General features: G+C 41.2%; 1 protein-coding gene across 1 annotated transcript in view; it reads right to left on the bottom strand.

Annotated features, from left to right (window-relative positions):
• The window catches only part of LOC127631484 (cell adhesion molecule 2-like), a 370,436-nt gene that overhangs the window by 105,129 nt on the left and 251,473 nt on the right, over positions 1-13,834 (bottom strand). The gene's annotated exons all lie outside the window — the stretch shown is intronic.

The following is a 13,834-nucleotide window of genomic DNA, read 5'->3' as shown; positions in this document are numbered from 1 at the left end:
TAAGCATGCCAGACGGCCAACATACAAAAGCAGCTGGACAATATCCTATGCATCTAGTAGGTATGGGTCAATGTGTGATTTTGGTGGTATGTGCTGTTCCACAGATGTGGGTCCTTAAGTACACTCACACACACAGTATAAATATGTATGTAATAAATTGTTTGTTAATAAACTCTGTGTTAAATTTTTCACTGTGCTCCTAAATGTCTTCATGTGCTCCTAAATTTTTTTCATTTAGGAGCACATGTACTTCTTGGGAAAAAAGTTAGCGTAGAGTCCTGACAAAATCAAAAACCCTAAAATAAGTTTTAACAGAAGAATTAATGTAAGTGATTTTGTAAAGTTTGAAGCTTCATATTTCATCCACAAATTGGCCACATTCACTTCCATTGTACTGTAACCTTGATTTTTGATATTTTTTTTTTTTAAAGAAAAGGAGGGACGAGTCAAAATTATAATTTTTTTGTCACTCAACATTATGCCACAAATGCTGTTGATTGAGCTTAACTTGTATTGAACCCAGATTATTCCTTTAAATAAACAAGAGATGTGTCTACATTTTTTTTTTTTTGTGTGCAATCAACATTACCTTGACACAAATGCTGTAAACTGAGCTTAACTTGTATTGAAGCTGGGACATTCCTTCCTTTAACAGTCAGGAATAAAATACCAAATTCCAGTAAATCAACATGTAATCAGTATATATTTGCAAATCAATTATTTACATAAATACATTATATTCTTAATAGGGAATCAAAGTGGCGAAATGTCATAAACACCTTTGGTTAGGTTCAACAGGAAGCAGCAATGAATGAACTGCGCTTCCAAAAAATGTTTTTTCTGTTTCAGCTGACTGCACCACATAATGGAAATCACTCTTTGATGAATGACTAGAATGCAGCCGAGCACGCCACTGTAGAATTCACTGTGTGTCATGGGCGCCACAAAAAGCGTACAAATAACCACAAAACAGCCAGAGGAACAACCATCTCAATTCATTGCATGCCAGTAACACCTTCCCATTCTCAGTCAGGACTCATAAGCCTGCCTTAATCTTCTGTATTAAAGCCAGCATTAGCATTTATACAAATGGTCCAGTTCAGGAATCAACAGTACAGCTCTGGGTCAGTCTCACTCCTTGCAGCTGCATTGTGTTTCTCAGTATGCCAGACAAACACAGTATTGCTCAGAGACTGTTCTTTCATAGTTCCGAAAAATTATTTATATCACAGACTATTTAGCCTGAAACGGATCACTTGTGCATTCTAATTTCTCCCATTAATTTTAATACAACGCTCAACGGATGTAGAATTGGAAGTCCTTCCTTACCTGGGCCCAAGAGCCAATCACTTTTAGATGCAGACATCGCCTTCATGTTTTGAACCAGCCTGAAAAATAGCGTTTTTCTTTTTTGCGTGATCTGAGCTGAAGAAGCACCATTTATGATGCCATTATACCATCAGATTTTACTGCTGATTTTAAATATGTTCTTTGATTGTAATCTTGACCAACTTTTTCTGAGCTTTTCGGTCTTTCCCCATTCAAGTAGAAAGGAGCTGTACTTTTATGCCTCTTGTTTACATAGAAAATAGCTGCCCAGCCTGCCTAGTCCCAAAAATGGTTCCAAAGATGGCCTTAATGGAAACTTACTTGCCTTGAAAGGGACTTTTTTCTCATTTATACATCAACTCGATTATGTCAATTCTATGCCAGTAGAATCAGCAGACAGAATTGCTAAAATAATGACTGTTTTCAAACAGTTTCGCCAAACACTAATTTGCTATTGGTAGAAAAAACAGATAGTCCAATATCACACTATTGGTGCCTTATGTATTCCTTATAGATCTAAAGACTGGAAACACAAGTCAACCAAGTTTTGAATCCATTATTTATTTATTTCTCTTCCCTGTGTGCACTTATGATTAGTGCCTTAGGAATGAAAGGCATGCTTATCTGATAAATTCTCTTTTTCAGAGTTTGTGGCTTTAAGCTTGCAGGAGATTAAATGAGAACTAATGCGAGAGGTAATATCTTTTTAAATGCTATTTGATTGGTATGTCTGTCAACCTTTGCTGGGCATGAGAAAATTAAAATTAATTTCTTGTGAAAAAGCCCCCATGCTGAGGTAACAAGAGAGAGGATGAATTAGCTTTCATGCAAGGCTTCATTTTGGTATTAAAACACGTACACTGCGTACACACAAAAGCAAAAGATGATCAAAAGGTCTAAATGCATTAAAAACATTGCAAATTATTGGCTCATTAACATTTCATAAAATCTTATCTTGAATTGCTACACAATTTTTCTTTTAAAAATAGTGTAATATATGCATACATTTTATCCCCAATTTGGAATGCTCAATTCCCACTGATTAGTAGGTCCTCATGGTGGCGCACTTACTCACCTTGATCCGGGTGGTGAAGGACAAGTCTCAGTTGCCTCCACTTTTGAGATCTTATCACATGGCTTGCTGTGCTTGACACCATGGAGACTCACAGCATGTGGAGGCTCATGCTACTCTCTGCGATCCATCCTCAACTTACCACACGCCCCATTGAGAGCGAGAACCACTAATCGCAACCATGAGGAGGTTACTCCATGTGACTCTACCCTCCCTAGCAACTGGGCCAATTTGGTTGCTTAGGAGACCTGGCTGGAGTCACTCAGCACACCCTGGATTCAAACTTGCAACTCCAGGGTTGGTTGTCAGCATCAATACTTGCTGAGCTAGTATATGGATATGTTTTCAACAGAAATGTTCCGGTTTTAGTACATTGCTTTATTTTTAGGGTGATCTTATTCTTATTCTTTGCAAGGTTTTGCTGTAACTGAATACAACATGCAACTCTGTTACATATTCAGAATACAAAACTGAAATAACTATATTTAGCCCTGAAAATTTTGTTAGAATACTTCTCTCATAATGATCATTAATGATCATGATTTTTTTTTTTTTTTTATCTTCTCGCCCTCTTTCCCCCACAGCAGCTGCAGCATGTATGCAGTTTTGTCTGGGTCACTTTCACAACCAAATAATGGACTAATTCGAAAACACTATAGAATTATATATAGGTAAAATAACTGCTTCATGTAATTTTCTGACAAATACAGTAGCTAGCTAGCCATTTAGATTCACTGAAATATTATAAGTGGGGGTGTAGGGTTCAGATAAGTTAGGTAAGGGATAATGTACAGTCAACCGGCTGTTACTGCAAAATAAACGTGAAACAGAGAGGTCTTGTGTCACCCTGAATGGGTTTGTTTTGCGATAACTGTATATTATCCCATTTATTACATAGCAACTGGCAAAATAAATAAATAAATGGACGTAAAAGATGATTTGAGTTGAAATTATGTAATTATGTGAGAATTAAATTGCTGAACAGCTGAAATTTACATCTGATTTGTGATGGAAATCTGTTGGTGTTTATTTTGTAAATATCGACCATCTGACTACTTATTATGCATCTTATCACAAGACTACTTGCCAATTAAATAAATAAATTGACAAGAAACATTGATTTAAGTTTAAATGATTTTATTAGCTTACTTGTAGATATCACACAGTGATCCAAGAAGCAGGAAAGATGACTCGCAATCCCCAGATGAGTGGCCTGATACATGGAGGTGCGGTTGTTACTCAAAGATATCAAACAGCTAGATGGCACCATTGACCAATTAGAATCGAGTATTCCAGCGTGCTGTGTAATAATAATAACATAGCACACATAATTCTTCCAATTGTGCCTTGGCTTTATAAAGATGCATTCTAAATGTATTCTGGAAACTTTATTACTATTCAGTAACATTACTATGCTACTGAATACACAGAAGTGAAAGTATTTATTATGTAGAACAAAATAATTTCTTAAGCACCGTATTCTGCCCAATCCTAGGCATCTGCGATTTAAAGCACAAATTTTTGTGTGTTTGGATAGATTATGAAAGTACAATATCAATGTAAATTTAAAGCCTTTATGTATATTCATTTACCAGAACCTTTGCAAGTGACCAACGCAAGTGAGTTCAATGTCAAAGTGAAACATTCAGAGAAAAATCTTTATTAAATATAATAGAAACAAAACAAATCAGACTGGAATAAAAATGTAATTGCACTGCACAGAAAAGGTGACACAAACAGAAGGAATCTGTTATAATTTAGAATAAAGTAAGTGAAATGTCTGCATTATATAAACACAATAACTTTAAACAAATTAAACTATTTAATTTCAAATGCATATGATAAAATAAACCTTTCATTGAGGCAATATTCAATTAACATCAAAAGATTAGTTTGGTTTGTACGTTTCTTTGAAATTGTGGATAAATAAAAGGGTTTACATTTTAGATGCTATGTTGACAAATTATTTTGTATGTTTTAGTACGTACGACAATGTATTTGTGTAACATGAGAAACTTACTTTTCACAAGTTTGTGTACACAAATGCAAGCATTTGGCCATGGCGTTCTTGGATTACTGTGCTGGTAACAAACCTCCATACTCAATAGGGCAATAGAGTTACCTTTAAACGTCTGTCATTAATCTGGATGTATTATTATACAGGTAAATGTGTTATTTACTAAGCAATATTCTCTTCAAACTGATGCTCAGCTGTGACAGTAGTTGACTAAATAGAGAAAACCCACCGAAAAAATTGACAGTTCATATCATGTCAATTGAAATATTTCCCATACTGCCCCTTGCTGCAATGATGAGAATACAATGTGTACTTGCATTGTTATGAATGGTGGTCTGACATATTTTGGACCATGACAATGCACAAAATCAAGCTTATGTTGTTAGAAGTATCTGTGTACACTTACTTGTGTTGAGTATGTTTTGGCATTTTGAAGTAAAACTACACTTTAAGTACTAAAAACCTTAGAATACTTGTGAGATTATTTTTCACTTGGAAATGAGTTCGGCCCAGGCAGAAATGGGATTTTTGAGAATGTGAGAGTTAAGTAGGCCTACGTTTCAATGTCCAAATCACGTCCTCTAAGGACAGAAAAGAGAACATTGGAACAACAGGGACATAGACGACCACAGCGAGAAGATGACAACCTCATTATTAATCACTGAATATACAGCAACATATTTTAATTAATTGGCTGACTATGAAAGTAACCGTGGCCTATTTGCCAAGATGTTTGGGGGAGTATGTCTTATAGTGTGGGCTGAAAATGAATATATTTAATTAGGACTGGAGGCCCTTTTGTTGTGGAGGTCTACAATAAGATCTAAGGGTCTAGTCGTATCCCTAGAGAGGAAGGGCTGGTGTAATTTTTCAGGCCACCCTTTCATGAACAACGGTGAATTCTTAGTTAAATTGGAAAGCTCTATACTGATGCATACTGATATGTATAGAGTGAATGCTGAGCTGGCTGTTTCTCTGGGGATGCTCCATTTTTGAGTCTCAAGCTTTTCTCGAGGAAGACAGATGTATTAGGGGATCATTAAAACTTATGAAGTCTTTTGTTGCTTCCTACAAAGCAGCCTCAAGTTCATCAACAAGTCATGGAGAGGTTTAAACAATTCAAAATGACATACTGAGTTCATTCAAGTTTAAAGCCAACCATCACTGTAAAGTCTATTCAGTTTTAAGGGCACGTGCCCTCTTAGCCAAGTTGATTTTAAATGCATCTTCTTGCATTGTGGAAAATTGGTGTCTTCTATGTTTAAATTTCACAATTATTAAAGTTAAAACAGTGTATGTTCAAAGGCCAGTTCACACTGCCCCAACAGACATCAACACTTCAATCATTCTAAAATTGGCTGTTGTATATAGAATGTTGAGAAACAAATCTCTTGTCTTCACAAACTGATCCAACAAACTTGCGCCATTGTTCACCTATGAAGATGATTGATAAGGAAGAGGTTGCAGATTAAGCTAAACATGCACGATTTAACAGACTGATATTATGTACAATTTACGTACGATATATTTATGTAAAAACATTTTGTGTTTGCTGGGAACACATTCATTTTTGGAATTTCACCAGAGTACAGAAATCCAGCACCTAAAAATATTTTAAACATGAGATTATGACCATAAAAGGTAGTTGTGTTGGGTTCGAGTCCACCTTAGTCGAGTCCGAGTCTTTAAACAATCAAAGTCTGAGTCGAGTCCGAGTCCAAAAGGGGTCGAGTCTTACTCAAGGCTGAGTACATCACAGGCTGAGTCCGAGTCAAGTCCATATGTATATGTTCAAGGATCTGAATTGAAATTATAACCATAAACTCAACATCAATATTTTAACCTGTTGATGTGTATGTCCTCCAGATGTATACAGATGTGTAATTTGTCAACATTATGAACAATTTTGAACAGCACACTATATAGTAAATGTGAACTCATTTAAGCAAAGTAGTCAGGCCCATGGCTGGGCTCAATGAGCATTAACAGGCTTATTTTAACCTTCACAACTAAGAAAAACTATTTGTCAATATACAGTGCATCCGGAATATATTCACAGTGCTTCAATTTTTCCACATTTTGTTATGTTACAGCCTTATTCCAAAATTGATTAATTCATTATTTTCCTCAAAATTCTACAAACAATACCCCAAAAAAAGTTTGTTTGAAATCTTTGCAAATGTATTAAAAATAAACAATGAAAAAATCTCATGTACATAAGTATTCACAGCATTTGCCATGACACTCAAAATTGTGCTCAGGTGCATCCTGTTTCCACTGATCATCCTTGAGATGTTTCTACAACTTGATTGGAGTCCACCTGTGGTAAATTCAGTTGATTGGACATGATTTGGAAAGGCACACACGTGTCTATATAAGGTCCCGCAGTTAACAGTGCATGTCAGAGCACAAACCAAGCCATGAAGTCCAAGGAAATGTCTGTAGACCTCCGAGACAGGATTGTATCGAGGCACAGATCTGGGGAAGGGTACAGACAAATTTCTGCAGCATTGAAGGTCCCAATGAGCAGAGTGGCCTCCATCATCCGTAAATGTAAGATGTTTGGAACCACCAGGACTCTTCCTAGAGCTGGCCGCCCGGCCAAACTGAGTGATCTGGGGAGAAGAGCCTTAGTCAGGGAGGTGACCAAGAACCCGATGTTCACTCTGAAAGAGCTCCAACATTTCTCTGTGGAGAGAGGATAACCTTCCAGAAGAACAACCATCTCTGCAGCACTCCACCAATCAGGCCTGTATGGTAGAGTGGCCAGACGGAAGCCACTCCTCAGTAAAAGGCACATGACAGCCCGCCTGGTGTTTGCCAAAAGGCACCTGAAGGACTCTCAGACCATGAGAAACTAAATTCTCTGGTCTGATGAAACAAAGATTTAACTCTTTGGCCTGAATGGCAAGTGTCATGTCTGGAGGAAACCAGGCATCGCTCATCACCTGGCCAATACCATCCCTTCAGTGAAGCATGGTGGTGGCAGCATCATGCTGTGGGGATGTTTTTCAGTGGCAGGAACTGGGAGACTAGTCAGGATCGAGGGAAATATGAATGTAGCAATGTACAGAGACATCCTTGATGAAAACCTGCTCCAGAGCGCTCAGGACCTCAGACTGGTTCATGTTCCAACAGGACAATGACCCTAAGCACACAGCCACGATAACAAAGGAGTGGCTACGGGACAACTCTGTGAATGTTCTAGAGTGGCCCAGCCAGAGCCCAGATTTGAACCCAAGTGAACATCTCTGGAGAGATCTAAAAATGGCTGTGCACCGGCGCTCCCCATTCAACCTAATGGAGTTTGAGAAGTCCTGCAAAGAAGAATGTGAGAAACTTCCCAAAAATAGGTGTGCCAAGCTTGTAGCATCATACTCAAAAAGACTTGAGGCTGTAAATGGTGCCAAAGGTGCTTTAAAGGGGTCATGACATGGTTTTTTTTATTGCATTATTATGTTCCCTTAGGTGCAATTATAGTATTAATATATATTTTTTTAAGAAAAACTTTTAAAATCTAGTGATTTATGACCTTTTCCCACCCTGTTTCTCATCCTCTGATTCAAACAGTCTGTTTTGGGGGCGTTTTCCATTTAAGACTTCAGTGTTAACGCCCACTGTTATGATTGGCTAACGTCAGTGCCTATGTATCAATTATTGACGCCCCAGCCAGAACAATATGCAAGTAAACTAAGTAAAAACACTGTGATTATTCATAATGAATGAAATTGCGCTTTAAAAAGTAGTTTAAAGTTTAAAATAGATTACTTACAGTTTGCGTCGTCGTTGTTCCCAGAATAATCGGCACGGACTTATCTTTGAGCAACAGTTTTCTGGCAAAGCCAGCATCATATTGAGATTTGTTCTCAAAACAGTCATCCTTAAAATGTACAGAACAAACGCTTAAGTTAACACTGCCGTGACTGGGTCAGTCCGCAAAAAATAAACTGCATCCATTTTTCCCTGACGTCTGGATCTTTCGGCAGCTTATTCAGAGGTTTTGTTTGACCACAGCCAGGAACAGCACATCTGTGTGGCATCGTAATTTTCCTGTGCACAAGTAGTCTCTGTCAGAGCTCGCTGTCCATCGACTGAACACTTGTGAGGCGACGGCGATACTGAAATGAGCGTAGTTGTCTTGCGCTTATAGCGTAGTTATGTTGTGCTGGAGGCGGTCATATGCAAACGCTGTTACGTCACTTCTAACCGACACGTCACTTCTAACCATGAATCCAGAACGAGCTGTATTTTGAGCTTGATTAAATAAATGATTCGTTTAGAATGGGGAGGACGTCTTAAAATATTAAACTTGCAGGACGTTTTAATGATACAAAGACCTCTTATATACCAAAAGATCAAGGCAAATTTGGTTTCTCATGTCATGACCCCTTTAACAAAGTATTGAGCAAAGGCTGTGAATACATATGTACATGTGATTTTTTTCACATGTGAGTTTTTTATTTTTAATAAATTTGCAAAGATTTCAAACAAATGTCTTTCATGTTGTCATTATGGGGTATTGTTTGTAGAATTTTGAGGAAAATAATGAATTTAATCAATTTTGGAATAAGGCTGTAACATAACAAAATGTGGAAAAAGTGAAGCGCTGTGAATAATTCCTGGATGCACTGTAAATGTAAAAAACTAATTATTAGTATCCTACTGAACACATTTCAAAGTTGTTTCAGAATGTAAGTATATGCTTTAGGTGTATGAAGACAAAACCATCCTTCAACACACTTCTTATTGTGTTCTGTTGACATTTCAATTATTTGTTGCTTTCCCCTCTACTCAAACATACACCAAAGAAAATGAATGCTGTATTAATCATTACAACCAGAGTTATTATTACTATTTCAAATTTTAATTTAGTTTTTATTTCTACCTTATTTTTAATTTGTCCATTAAATTTAGTTCCCTGTCTGTTGCTCACTTCGATGTTGTGTCGAAGAAGCGACACTAGGAGTCTCTCTTGAGTGCCGAATCTGCCTCTGATCTATTAAAAAAGGCCAATGGGAATTAGGCAGACAGTATTTGCATACCCCGCCCCCAGACATACCGGCATAAAAGCAGGCAAATACGTCAAGTTCATTCAGAAATTTTCTTCGGAGCCGATGGTCGTGTATGCAGTCAGCTGCGAGTTACACACCCGTTCCTGTTCCTGTTCCTCTAATGCTGCTTGATGTTGGATTCTACGGCACATGACAGCGGCTTTCTCCATTCTCTACACGGCAGTGCAGTTTGCCCCTGGGCGCTTCGACAGTTAAAAGAGTTATTTTCTCCAAAAGAACAGATACACAGCTGGTGTTGAACGTCCTTTTCAGGACGCGTCTTTTTAAAGATGTGTTTCCACCTCTGTGTAGTTTCTGGATGCAGTTGATTTCTCACCACCTCTGACGGTCATAAAAGCTGCCTTGCGTGCCTGGGCTGCGATTACATGCAGGCAGCATTTTATGAATGGTCTATATTCTCAGTGCGAGAACATAGCGTCTGACGCTGATGACTCGTCTGGGCCGCCACCTTCGGGGTCTGCTCGCCCAGTCAGAGCCTGACGCACAGAGGGCCACTATGCTTTCCCGGGTACAGCGAGCATGAGGTTGACACATCGAGGCAGGACCTACCACCGCGCCACCTCCATATGTGGCTGGCAGGATGTGGTCACATCAACACAGTGTCGAGTGAGTGACAGAAGGGGAACATCTCGGTTACTGTCGTAACCTCCGTTCCCTGATGGAGGGAATTAATCCTTGTGTCCCTCTTGCCACAACACTGTACTAGCCGCTGAAATGACTGGGACCTTACTCTCGACTCCTCAGCTCAAAACCTGTCTGAACAGATTCACACTTCCTTCCGTATATCCGGGGGAGGGGCATGCAAATTCTGTTCACCAATTCTCACTGGCCTTTTCTCAAAGATAAGAGGTAATCTAGGCTGTCAAGAGAGACCCCTACTGTCACTACATCGGGAGTATTTCTGAAAATGTGTCTTGAGTCCTGTAATTCCTCTAACAGTACTGTGACTCAAGAGGCACAATGTATGTAGAAGCACGGGAAACGTGATCACTTTAACATGTGAACCCCATTTCTAAAGCTGCAATGAATCAGGCCTATTTTTGACAAATCATTAACCGGAATTGATTCACTCTACAGTAATGATAGGCAACAGTAATCCAGTTTCTACTCTTATGATAATTACATATGGATTTTCTGATATCTGCTCAAATTGAATTTCAAAAGGCTATCATAATGAAAAAGACAGCAAATAGAGGGACACCATAGATTATATGTGGTGTTTTTTTTTCAAGCAATATTGTTCATACCAAAAATCTATCTCATTTATGTACTGTCTTACACATAATATACTGAGATATAAATAGACTTTTGTTGTAGAACATTATAGGTATTATATTTCTTGAATAGTTTGATTTGGATGTTTACCTTGCACATAATCTTATCTAAGTGGTTTTCGATTTATTTACTTCACATTTTTACATTGGACATCAAGTGGCGAAATAACATGGTATCAAACTTTTTTATTGTACAACAGTGAACAAAAATATCCTTAACGTTAAACATGAAATGTATTATTTTTACCATGAACTGTAGAGACCCATCAGTACAAGACTAGTGTTGGGAAATGTACATTTTGGAAATTACTTCTATATCGTTCTTAAATTTTGTTCATGCTTTTGCCAGCCAATACAGAAATTCACCATCTCACTAAAGGGAATTCACTAAAAATTAATTTTGCCTGTTTATTTGCACATGCTGTCTGTGCTGGTTTTGCAACCAATTCACTAAAGGAATTATGCGGACCAATTCTGAGTGCTGTATAGTGGAGAATGCAGCAGACCCTTGGATCTAGCTCTCTCTGTAGGACTGTACTGCATCTTCTCCATCATTTGATTATTATTTGATGAATTACTGATAATATGACTGATAGAAAATGTACATAAACAAATCTTTTAAATAAAATAAATTTTACCTCCTGATTTCATCTTGAAGTAATGGCGCAATGTAAATTGTGCTATATGTGTGCGGGAAAGGGATCGCCATTCACCAGACATATTCTGCCGCTCACATCCAGAAATATCAATAATGTATGTAGAAAAAAAAGCAATTTTTTAAATAGAACACATTTTATCAGACTCACGCTTACTACGCAAAGTAATTTCTAACTGGAAATGTTGACTATATCGAGACAAAATACAATTTTCTACGTTTCACGGACATTTTAATTAATATGATGGATGAAATAGACCATGATGGAAATTGTACAACTCAGTCTGTCATGTTCACTGTTGTCTTTTGTTTTTGTGCTTTTATGTTGCAGTTTAGTTCCTGTTTCCAGTTTGGTTTTTGTAGTCCTTTGTAGTTTCATTTTATGATTGGTTCTCCCCTGATTATTTATCATTCAGTAATTGTTTCCCCAGGTTTTCCTCATTCCCTTGTTTGTTCCTTTTGTGTATTTATGCCCTTAGTTTCCTTGTTTGCTTTGTTAGTTCTTGCATGTGTTATGATGCTCTGTGCCAGGTTTCCTTTGTTTTTCTTTGTCCTGAGATTTCCTGTTTTTAAGCTGCACTTAGATCTCTGCCTGCCCTCGTCACAGAAGAACTAACCTCAGATGGATCTAGCAGCAATCTTCCTCCAGTTGAGCCGAGCGAATCTCCCTTTAATTGAATACTCACGTATGTTTTGCACCATTGCCAGATGCACTGGATATGCGGACCGACACCTAAAGTCCATCCACCAGATCGGCCTCCTTGCCCATGGATGGGAGGAGTTGCCGGAGACTGGTGAGTACACTTGGATGGAGTACGTGGATATGATTTTGGAGAGGTTTGCTCCTGAGGGTACTCTCAACGAGCCCACGCCTGCCACGGCCAACGAGCCAATGCCCACGCCTGCCACGGCCAACGAGCTGGAAGTCTTGTCCGTCCCAGAGCCAGCGTTGCCAGCCTCGTCCGTCCCAGAGCCAGCGTTGCCAGCTTCCTCCGCCCGGAGGAGGAGGAGGAGGAGAAGAGGAAAGGCTTCTGATCCCCAGTCTCCGCCTGCCATGGTCAGCGAGGCAGAGCCCACGCCTGCCACGGTCAGCGAGGCAGAGCCCACGCCTGCCACGGTCAGTGAGCCAGAGCCCACGCCTGCCACGGTCAGTGTGCCAGAGCCCACGCCTGCCACGGTCAGTGAGCCAGATCCCACGCCTGCCACGGTCAGCGAGCCAGAGCCTGTAGCCTCAACTGTCCCAGAGCCAGCGCCTGTTGCCTCTACCGTCCCAGAGTCAGCGCCTGTAGCCTCTACCGTCCCAGAGCCAGCGCCTCCCGAGTCTTCCAGGGCTCCGCCTCCCAGGGCTCCGCCTCTCGAGCCTCCCAGGGCTCCGCCTGTCGCGCCTCCGACGCCTCTGCCTCCCGAGCCTTCCACGGCTCCGCCTCCCGGGCCTTCCACAGCTTCGTCTCCATGGCCATCCACGGCTCCGCCTCTTGAGCCTTCCACGGCTCCGCTTTCAGAACCTTCCATGGCTCCGTCTCCAGATCCTTCTATGGCACCGCCTCCTGAGCCTTCCATGGCTCCGCCTTCCACGGCTCTGCCCCCAGAGTTCTCCATGGCTTCGTCTTCCACGGCTCCGCCTCCCGAGCCTCCCAGGGATCCGCCTCCCAGGGCTCCACCTCCCGAGCTTCCCAGGGCTCCACCTTCCAACACTACACCCACACTGTCTTCCATGGCTCCACCCCCTGAGCTTTCCACAGCTCTGCCTTCCATGGCTCTGTCTCCCGGGCCTTCCACCACTCCGCCCACACAGCCTTCCATGAATCTGCCTTCCACGGCTCCGCCCCCTGAGTCTTCCACAGCTCCGCTTTCCATGGCTCCATCTCCCGGGCCTTCCACCACTCCGCCCACACAGCCTTCCATCAATCTGCCTTCCACGGCTCCGCCCCTGAGCCTTCCAACAGCTCCGCCTTCCATCGCTCCGTCTCCCGGGCCTCCCAGGGCTCCGCCTTCCACAGCACTGCCTTCCAGGGCTCCCTTTCCCGGGCCTTACACGGCTCAGCCCCCTGAGCCTTCCACAGTTCCGCCTTCCATGGCTCTGTCTCCCGGGCCTTCCACCACTCCGCCTACACAGCCTTCCATGAATCTGCCTTCCACGGCTCCGCCCCTGAGCTTTCCACAGCTCTGCCTTCCACGGCTCCGCCCCCAGAGTTTTCCATGCCTCCGCCCCAAGAGCTTTCCACGGTTCCACCACAAGAGCCTTCCGCAGCTCCGCACTCCATGGCTCCGTCTTCCAGGCCTCCCAAGTCTCCACCTTCCACAGCTCCGCCTTCCATGGCTCCGTCTTCCGGGCCTCCCAGGGCTCCGCCTTCCACAGCACTGCCTTCCATGGCTCCGCCTCTCGAGCCTCCCGACCCAGTCCCTGTCCTGTGG

The sequence above is a fragment of the Xyrauchen texanus genome, chromosome 38 (assembly GCF_025860055.1).
Source record: "Xyrauchen texanus isolate HMW12.3.18 chromosome 38, RBS_HiC_50CHRs, whole genome shotgun sequence".
NCBI classification, from domain to species: Eukaryota; Metazoa; Chordata; class Actinopteri; order Cypriniformes; family Catostomidae; genus Xyrauchen; species Xyrauchen texanus.
The sequence above is the reverse complement of the archived record's forward strand: the minus strand, read 5'-3'. Positions and strand labels throughout refer to the sequence as shown.